Source organism: Salvia miltiorrhiza, chromosome 5, assembly GCF_028751815.1.
Source record: "Salvia miltiorrhiza cultivar Shanhuang (shh) chromosome 5, IMPLAD_Smil_shh, whole genome shotgun sequence".
Lineage (NCBI taxonomy): Eukaryota > Viridiplantae > Streptophyta > Magnoliopsida > Lamiales > Lamiaceae > Salvia > Salvia miltiorrhiza.
Genome location: NC_080391.1, coordinates 23,243,786 through 23,254,363, shown reverse-complemented (window position 1 = coordinate 23,254,363; position 10,578 = coordinate 23,243,786). Strand labels below are relative to the sequence as shown.

The window sequence follows — 10,578 nt, the reverse complement described above, 5'->3', positions numbered from 1 at the left end:
ATAGTTATCATATCAATTTATATATAAATTATTATATAGATTTTTTTATGGGTGGTGTTAGATTAGAAGTGGAGATTGATTAGAGATTTGAAACAATTAAATAACAATTGAAAAACTCAATGATGAAATCTTAGTTGTTATTATTGTGATGGTAATCATAATTTATAGTTATCATATCAATGTATATATAAATTAATATATAGATTATTGAGTTGAGCCTCAAAAATTTTTTACGGAACATTTCGAGGTTCATGAATTTAATCGAGCCGAAACAAATTTTTTAAATTTATATTTATGTTCAAAATATTAATTATTTCTTTTGAAATTAAATTATGTCATTTTACAATAACATAGTATATTAATTATTTTCTTATAACAAATAGAGTTGATTAGAGAATTAATGCAATCATTACTAATTATGGTATGTATGAACGGCCCACTTTCGGCGGAACTTTTTTTTTCTCCCACCGAAAGCGGAACTTTTGACCCACATCGTTGAAACCGAAAGCGTCAACGTTCACGCCGGGCCGCTGCTGCTGTTCGCCGGGCCACTTTTGACCGCTGTTCTTCGCCGCTGCTCTTCTGTTCGCTGCTGCTGCCCGCTGACCACTCCGTTCGCTGCTGCTGTTCTCACCAGCCATCGCCGCGCTCGGAGCCTTGCCGGCCCGCTTTTGCTGCTGCTCCACTCCGGGCCGTGGCCTTGGTCGTTCGCCTCCTTCCTCACGCGACTCCGGCAGCAGTCGGCCAAGGAGGGGCCGCCACTTTTGGTGAAGAGTTTGACCGAAATAGCAGCCTCTCCGCCACGCTGAACTCCGGCAACCGGCAGTCCGACAGCCGTCACCAACGGCACGCCGTCGTCCGATCCAGATCTTGAGATCTGCCCGATCCAGATCTTGAGATCGGCTCGATCCAGATCTTAAGATCAGTCGCGGGAGAGTTCGGCTTGCATTGCTCGTCGTCTCCGGCCGTCTCCGTTCGCTGCTGCTGTGCTTATTGGTCGCCTGCTCCAGAGCCTGCATCGCCGCCTGCTTCTGCACCGCGCCGCCCCACCCTTCCGGCTCACCCTTCCGGCGGATGGCCACCAGTTCGCCGATCATCGCTCGAGACAAGGGGGGTCTTAACCTTCCCCCGATTTCTTCCAACTTTGATGTTCGAACTAAACCTGATCTCTCCAATGGTATGCGTCTGCCTCCCAGGGGGTCGGGTACTGATTCCGACGCGGTTGCCGTCGGAATGTGATCTACTGGTAATTCATCAAATCTGACAGATAAGCAACCCACCCAGATTCTCACTTATTCCGACATCGTTAGCATCTCCCCTAAGAATGACGATAGAGTTTCTTATGCGGAGGCTACTGGCAAGAAGCCGGTGAAAATACAGGATTTGGCTGCTCACATATTTCATGATCTGCGGCCTACTAAGGAGGGCGATCAGTTCTCCCTCAAAATACCGAAGGATCTTTATCTTAAGGAGATTAAGGCCTTTGAATTTGCTTTGACAGGACGTTTGTTTCTTCAGAAAGGAGACAAACCGAGATCAACTATGGAACTAAAGTGGGAACTTCAGAGATTATGGAGTTTAGCCTCTGATTGGCAACTAATTCCTTTGGGAAAAGGTTATTTCACTCTCCGATTTACTACGGCTGAAGATAAGGCTACAGCAAAGGGAAAGGCAGTTTGGGAGCTCTCAAAAGGGCTCCTCCGACTCCGTGAATGGACTCGAAATTTTGATCCTTTCAAAGAGAATTCCCCTTTGGCGGACGTTTGGGTTCGCATACACTATCTACCGATAGAATACTGGAACCCACAGGTTATTTCTGGAATTGGCAGATATTTGGGTCACCCCTTAAAGATCGATGGAGCGTCGGCACGACGTGACTTCGGACAATTCGCTAGAATCCTTGTGGAAATCGATATGTCGCAAAATCTACCTTCTACTCTTTTAATTGATGGTGAGGATACATCATTCCATGTTGAATTTGTCTTTGAAAATTTGCCTCTTTACTGTCGTCGTTGCAAAATAACTGGGCATTCTCAAGAAACATGTCGAAAAAAACGACGTGTGGAGCCGGTAGCTATTCAGGAAAATCTGACGGCTGCTCCTAACAATCAGTCTGGTGTGGTGACTCATAAACAATGGCACATTGTGGAGCAGGGCAAGAAGGTTGTTGTCACAATCGTGCAAACCACGGGGGAACAGCAGAACACTTCTAGTTTTGGCCATTTGGCGACGGGGGTGCAGCAGCATGATTTCCAGAATGAAGGCCATGAGATGGCTGGCAGTAACCCAGTTCTGGATTCAAAGAGGGTTGACGATCATGGCTCTGAGGAGATAGCGTTATACGAGCCGGAGGCAGCGGTGTTGGTTTCGGTTGATCAGGAGCTTCATAAGACGACTGGTAGTGAGGACGAGGTGGACGAGGAAATTGAGATGGAGACGACGGTTGGGGATCCGACTGAGATTGTTACGGCTGCTGCTGATTTGGATGAAGCTCGCCATTCTGAGAAAGCTGGAGAGTTGGTTAGTCAGCAGGCTAAAAAACTGGATGGTGCTTTGGGTGGGCAAAGCAAAGACTCGCACACTACTGCTCCAGAAGATATTGATAGTCGTATCAGTCGGTTAGAGGCGCAGGTTAGCCAAGGAATGCAAATGCTTGTTGAGCAAGCACCGCCTAAGCGACGGGGACGTCCTCCAAAAGGTATGGAACGTCCGCGCGTTCCACAGAATCAGGAAGATAGCATAAAAAGCCGCCTCAGAAATGCGAAGGAAATGGGTCAGAAGCCGAGGGACTTCGTCATTGATCATAGCGGAAGTGCTAGTTTGCGTGTTATGAATAATATCGCCACAGGCCGTTGGTCGGACGAAATGGAGGTGGACGATTTTTTGAATGGTTTTTAAATCGCTTTTTGCTTTGTTTCCTGTTTAACGAGCTCCTTTCCGAGTCTCGTGCCTCTAGTCTGCATTACTGTGCTTTCAAAGGCTTTTTTCTTTCTCTTTTTATAAAAAACCTCAATTTAATAACTAATTATGGTATATAAATATTATAGTTGTAATTAATTAGTAATACTTTATATTTTCAAGCAAAATCACTTAACAAGCTTGTTCGTTAGCTAACGAGCCAAATACTATCAAGCTCAAATTTGATTTGTTTATTTATTGAGTTTCACTCAACAAGATCGAATGAACTTTTTTTTGAGCTGAGTTCCGAATAATTTGCGAGTGATTTTGTTTGTTTATGGCCCTAGTTATGGACGTACTCCCTTTGTTTTTTATTAAGTACCCCCAGCCGTCAAAATACACATAACAATAAAATAAGATATTTTACATTTGTAACCTTAGTAATTGTCATAATAAATGCATGTATACAACTAATTATTACATTCATACAAGTATTAAATTAGAATAAAATAGCAAAACTGTCATAAATATATTCTCAAATTTTGAAATGGCACACTTATTGAGAAACAAAAAAATGAGCTAAATGAGACACTTATAAAAAAACGGAGAGAGTAGATATTAGTCGCCGACGTGATGCAAATCCCTCGTAATTGCAAATTATCGAGAACTTATAAAGTTAATGTATATTTTGAGAAGAAGGAAAGTTTATGTGCATAATGAAAGTCACCCCAAGTTTTTGTGCATTTTAATTCGTTTAACCTTTGAATTTATAAATATAAAGATGAAGTAAATTAATTTGGCATGGCTTAATTTTATTGCAGCTAAGAGCATCCGCAGCGGTGGGTGCGATGGCCGGATCGAACCCGGCCTATCGCACCCACCACCATTGCCGCACCCGGGTGTGAAGGAGGGGGGGCGTTGCTACGCACCCGTGAATAGTGGGAGCGAAGGAGGGGGCGTGTAAAACACGCGCCCCTTTTCGGCCGAAAAAAAAAAAGAAAATTAAAAATAGCCGTTTTTTGACCGTTTTTTTTTTCCGTTGCCGTTTTTTTTTTTTTTAATTTCTATACCCCCTCTATATATACATATACAACCTCATTCTCTTCTTCATCCTCTATCATTCATCCATGCTCCTCATTCATCCATTCCCCTCATCTTCTAAATTATTTCAACAAATAGCAATGGAAGGCGATTGGAGCAACTATTGGCGTGAACATCCTCAAAATCCATCCCCCGGCGAATCAAATGCTTCCAGGCAAGGATTCTCGCCGTTCACGCAAGAATCGAATGTCTTTCAAGCGGCGAATATGGTGAATGCAATGGAAACGTTCTCCCAAATTCAACGTGACCTCGCCGATAGCATATTGATGAGCCGGGACACCTCTCAAATGAATCCCGACGAATTGGCGTTTCACATGTGCAAGGTGGCGGAGATCAAGCAACGACACAACATCCCGTAGATTTTTAGGATTTTTTATTTTATGTTTGTTTTAATTTAAGTAATTTAGGATTTTAATTTCTTGTATTTCTTTTATTTCTAACAATGTAGGATTTGAATTTTAATTCAATGAAATTTTAATTTCTTAATTATTGTAAAATGGAAACTAGAATAAAACTAATTCAAAAATAAAATAAAATCTATTGCACCCATAGTGAGTGCAATACCATTGTGGGAGTGGGTGCAATAGAAGTGGGACTCATTCTATTGCACCCACTATGGGTGCAAGCATTGTGGATGCTCTAAGGAAGGTGAGAAGAAAAATGAGGATATTATGAAAGCGTTTAATTGCCGGTACGGGTGCTGTGGAAGAAGGCGTACGTATCTATCTGGGCGTTATTATTGCCATTGCTGCGCTTACGCTGCTCAAAAATCCCCATAGAATTCTTCTCTAAACTTTCACTCATTTAATTCCTACCTATTCTTGTTCTGCAAATGATGTTTTCAGGAATAAATCACGGATTCGAAATGTAATATCACTCAGATCATTTCATTGCGCATTTGGCCTTTCACCCCAAACATCCACTCTAGAATATGAGGTCCAATTCTTCATTCAAATCTCCACTTTTGCCATTCAATTTCTATAATGTCACCAACCAAATGACACACGTTGATTCGATTTTGGAAATGTTATCTCTCTATTTCAGGAAATGGTGAGAATGCTTCTTTTATTGATTTCAATAAATGTTTTGAGTGTTATAGTGAAGATGAAACAATACTATCTATGTTGCCCTTCATTTGTTCGACAAAATGCTTCCAAGTGATGCTCCTGTGGATCACTACACCTTTTAGTATTGCGATTAATTGTTGTTGCGGACTCAAACTACCGTTTAGGTTTACGATTTTAGGCAGCTTTTTCAAGCATCGGCACGTACGAGCCTACTGTGCTAACCTTCACCACCACTGCCGTATCCACGGGGGCTTCAAGTCCCCTTCCAATTTTTTAGTTTTATTTATTTATTAAATATATATTTTAAATAAATAAATATATATAGTAATAATGAAAATTATAATACAAAGTTTTAATAACTATAGTATCCATTGTTAATTGCTTAACATTTTACATTGATTTGCTATATTTATACTATTATCTTTTCTTAGTTAATTTTTAATGTTGAATTTGAGTCAATGCTCAAGTTAAAATAAAATTATGAACTATTAATAATGAAAACTAGTTTATTCTTTTCAGAAGATGAAACAATTTTTGTAAAAAAATTTATAGAAGTAGGTCTTTATATGCTTTCACTATACTTGTTGAATTAATTGAATTGCAAACAAATACATTTATTATATTAAGTGACTATTAAAAAAATGCATGAAAATGAATTGTACGGAATGTTCAAAAAAATGACCCATGTAAATATGGTTAGAGGCCATAGTTCGGTAAATTCAGCCCCCCAAATATAAATCCTGACTCCGCCCCTATTCACCACTCTCACGAAAGGGCTCATGTTGGTTGGAAAGATCTTAGAGAGGCGGCAAAACTATTTGAAAAGATGTCGGGTGCGAAGCTAATGTTGTTACATAATGATCAATGGATTGTGCAAATCTTGACATACCCTCGACGCGCTTGATATGCTAAGGTTATGGGAAAAAGGAAGTTGCAAGCTCGATTTATATGATAATTTACACAATATTTTAAATGTGCAACTATTTTTCTAATATCAATATTTAAACAACTTTTTATTAAAATTTATGTATATGCATATTTATGAGGGAGTAGATAGAAAGTCCATTTTTGTGATGGGGCCGACAACAAAGGAGGGAGTAGATGGAAAGTCCATTTTTGTTATTATTTCAGCCCCTACAACAAACCAACTTTTTTCTTGATGATTGAAGGCACACGTAGACGAATTAAGGAGTTTGACTTGACTCATTAGAGCATTTATATTGTGGTTACATGATAACCTACATGATAGCTTATTTGATGAGGGGGACCACATTGTGTAAATAGGCTGCATTGAGATTACATGATAGCCTACATAATTTTTTTAGTTTTGATTTTTATGTTTATCACTTAAATTTAATTGCTCAATTTTAAATAACACATTTTACTAATAATTAAAATTCCATTAAAATAAAAAACCTAAAAATTACATTTAAAAAAAAGATCAATAATTACACGGAAATCGTGGCAGTCAAAGCTGCATATTCAAAATCATTTTTTTTTAATTTTTTTTAATAGCGCGTGTGAAACACGCGCCTAAATTAAAGGGTCGAGCGGGCTACACGTTAGAATGTGTAGCCCTCGTGTAAGGGAGGGCTGCATCGCCTTACACGATGCGAGCTCTACACGAGTAGGCCGTCATCGTGTAAGCGATGCGGATGCTCTTATATCCCTTGCTGTACAAATACAAGCACAAACAGGGACGGAGCCAGGAATTAATTTCGGGGGGGTGGGGCTGAAACTGTACGGGGGGTTCGGGGGCGGTAGCCCCCGGGAAATTTTTTTTGGGCATTCTGTATATTTAAGATATTTTTTTTATTAAAATACGAGCATAATACTAATAATAACGAACAATATTTTCATAGATTATATAGTTTCAATATATTAGGCATTTTTTTAGCATTTCATACAAATCAGACATTTTTTATTAAAAGATAAAGTATAATAGTAATAATAACAAACAATATTTCATAGATTATATAGTTTTAAATAACGGAATTATCCTTAAATTAAGTATATATATGAGAGAATATAATAACCAAATACTCTTTTATTAGACAAAATTATTTTATAATAGGTATAAACATATATCTATATATATTTAAAAAAAAAAACTCAAAATTTGGGAGGGGGCTCTAGCCCCCCCCCCCCCCCCCCCGGCTCCGTCTGCACAAATGGGGACGTTCTCCCGTCGCTTTCTTATCACAATTTCCAAATTCATTTGCTCTAAGCGTCTTCCCGGAAAAAGATCACCTGCTGGTGATGTGCATTCAAAGACAAAGAAAATAAATAAAATTTTAAAAAAGAAAAAGTAAAAAAATACCAACTCACCTTGTTTTAGTACACAGCAAGCATAATGTTGTGCACTGCAGAGGATCCTAACCCGTTGTCACACCCCAATTCTTGAATGAATAAATATAATCGAGGTGCAACTAATTCATAGAAATAAACAAGGAACAACCTTGTAAAAACCCGAAATAGGATAGAAAGTCGGGCTATGCCCCTTTGGATCACAAGTTTTGTTTCATGCTTCTGACAACCGACATTCATTAGCATAAATTTAGTAGTGAAGAGTCTAAGCTCTGTCAGGTATATCATTTGAAATTTAACATGAAGATCTTAAGTTGGGAAAACAAAAGACTGATATGAGTAATTGCTACAGCGGAAGTCTAACATAGGAATTTATCGCTAGCCTCAGCTCCGTCCCGTCAGCACCGGCCAGCCAACCTGAAAACATTTGAAAGTATTTTTGGGCTAAGTACTAATGTACTTAGTGGGCATGCATTTTCTGAAACATTTTATATTTTCGTAAAGAGCAGTTTATCCAATTATACTTGACATGACTTAGAAGGTTTTAAAATGAAATAACTTCTAAGCATGTTAAAACATTTTTCATTTGTGCGCACATGTCACACTCCCTTTCCGTTACTCGCTGTGATCCCGGACCTTTTAGCCACCGACGGATCCATATCTCCCGCTTTACTTGAACTGAGGGCGTAACCCAGTCAAGTTCCCATTTGGGACCCAATGCTCCGGAACACATCCCGTCGAGCACCCTTATAACGCCTCATACATGATTAGTGCCCGAATGGAGATCAACCCACCGAGTCAGCTAATAGGTGTACACAATTCTCAAACAACGTGTTAGGTCATAAGAGAACCTCGATCGATTAACTTATGCGAGCCTTAAACAGAGCAGAGTGCACAAAATATTTTATTGGATAAACAGTTTTCATTACATTAAATAAACAATTTGCATTTCATTGAAACATTTAGAGCTTAATAACTCAATCATACTTTGTACATTTGGAAAGTAAGCCCACCTGGTTAGGCAAAGCCTGAAGATCATAATCACATATAAACCTGTCTTGGGAAAGCAGCGCTAATCCCCCTGGTCACAAAGCCTACAAGAAATTCTATTCTTAATAGGTCTCGTGAAGCTAATCTTAAGTCATGGTGTAGTGCTTAATATTCTATGATTCACTTAGCCGGGTTTTCAAAATTTAATGAATAAATAATTGAAACTAAAATTCTTGAGTTAAGAACACCAACAATATTCTTACTCGACTTTCTTTTGAAAATTGGATTTAATAAGAACCAATTTAAATCATGAGTACTTTTATTTGCAAAAATGCATATGCAAATGCATGTCATGCTTAGCATATAATAAGTAATCACTTAAAATATGTACATAATAATAATAATATAATACTATTATGCAAATCATCTTTAAAATAATTAATCAAACTAATTAAGTCTAATTAATTAAATTATGGACTACCCAAAATAATTAAAGGTAAAGGCCAACTTCTTAAAAATTCGCAGTCCACATAAATAAATAAACTTAGCTCAAACCATTTAAAAGATGAGGCCCAAACATTTTAATAAAAGAAATCGGCCCAAGCCCGACCCAAAACTCAAGCCCAATACCCAAACCCAATTCCCAAAACCCAACCCTAGCCCAAACCCTTCCCTTCTTCCCCCCTTCCCCCCCTTCAGCCGCACACACTCTAACACAAACACACGCACACAAACACAAACACGCGCACACACTCAGATGGAAGAACACACACACGCACGCCAAGAACTCGGTCTCTCTCTCCCTCTTCCAGAAGTAAGCTCGCCGGAGGAGCAGCGGCGACGAGCCGCGTCATCCTCGGCTCTCTCTGATCTCTCTCTCTCACTCCACGCACTCTGACACACACACAGAACACGACGCACACACAAACACGACGCAGCAGCGACCGCCGGCGATACCGCACCGCCGCTGCCGATCGCCGCGCCTGACCTCCAGCCCAGCCCTCTGCAACCCCCACGACGCACGCCCTCATCTCTCATGCTCCATCCTCGGCCGGACAACAGCAGCGGAGCCGCCGAGCCCTAGCCTCCCTCTACCTCTCAACTCTCTCATTGTGCGCCGGAAGTACAACAGCAATGAGCTGCCGCCATCCTCCGCTCAAAACTCCACCGCCTCATCCCTCTCTCCTCTACACACTCCAGCCAAACAGTAGCTCAAAGCCACCGCCGACCGTCGCTGCCCTCCCAACTCGAACTTCACAACACCAACAACACCACAACCCTTCCCCGTATCTGACTTGACTCATACATACCCAGCAAGTTCAAAATTCTACTTCTTCTTTATTCTATTCTTTTTAAATAAACATGCTTCATATATGTGTATATATACACAGATGTATACATTAAACATTAAGAGATTTCACTTTTGTAAAATATGTTTATGATCGAGAAGATGCACTAACTATATGTATATGTATGCATTTCTATCTGATGCTCGGTGAAGTTGAAATTTTTTTGGGAAAGGCCTTGAGTTCTAAAACAATTGCTGCGAAAATAAATATTTAAGGCAAAGTCTAGGATCTATTCAGTGTAGAGAAAACCTTGTGATAATGATTTGTTGAGGGAGAGTCCTTTAAAACCAAACTTCTTGTGGTGTGAAAGTATGCAGCAACAAAAACTTTGTAAATTCAAGTTCTGTTCTTGAAAGAGGGAATTTGGTGAATAAGGTCCTCCATCTGCGTTTTTCTTGTGAGAATAAATTGTGCTGATTTGTTTGAAACAGAGTAAAAGAGAAAGCTTCTCTTAGCTGATATAAATGAATGGTAGTGAGGTGTTTAGCCCTATTTTGTGATGAATCTCTGGGTATTTACGTCTTATATTGACTTTTATTTTGGTCTCTTTCACTTAAGAGTTGAATGATTTGAGCTTTTGTGCTAATTTTGTGGTCTCAGGATTTTGTGCTCAAATTGATTGATATGTGGACAAAAATAAAGTCAGAATTTAGTTGATTGGTTTGAATAAGAATCGAAGTTTGTCTCGATACGAGTTCGTAGGCGAAAACGGATCCAAAATCCGACTTGAAACGAGGGAGAACAGGCCAAAACAAAACCGCTGCGCATTGCAGTAGACGGCGGGCGCCGTGGGACGGCGGCCGCCGTGCCCATTCTGCGAAAGGCCCTCACGGCGGCGCCGTTACACGGCGGCGGCCGCCTCTGTG

General features: G+C 39.9%; 1 long non-coding RNA gene across 1 annotated transcript; it reads right to left on the bottom strand.

Moving 5' to 3' along the window:
* Positions 1-7,593: 7,593 nt before the first annotated feature.
* Positions 7,594-10,151, bottom strand: LOC130986819 (uncharacterized). Its single transcript, XR_009089411.1, has 2 exons — positions 9,962-10,151; positions 7,594-8,467 (listed from the first exon to the last, which is right to left on the bottom strand). It is a non-coding gene; the product is annotated as an uncharacterized LOC130986819 (long non-coding RNA).
* Positions 10,152-10,578: the final 427 nt, after the last annotated feature.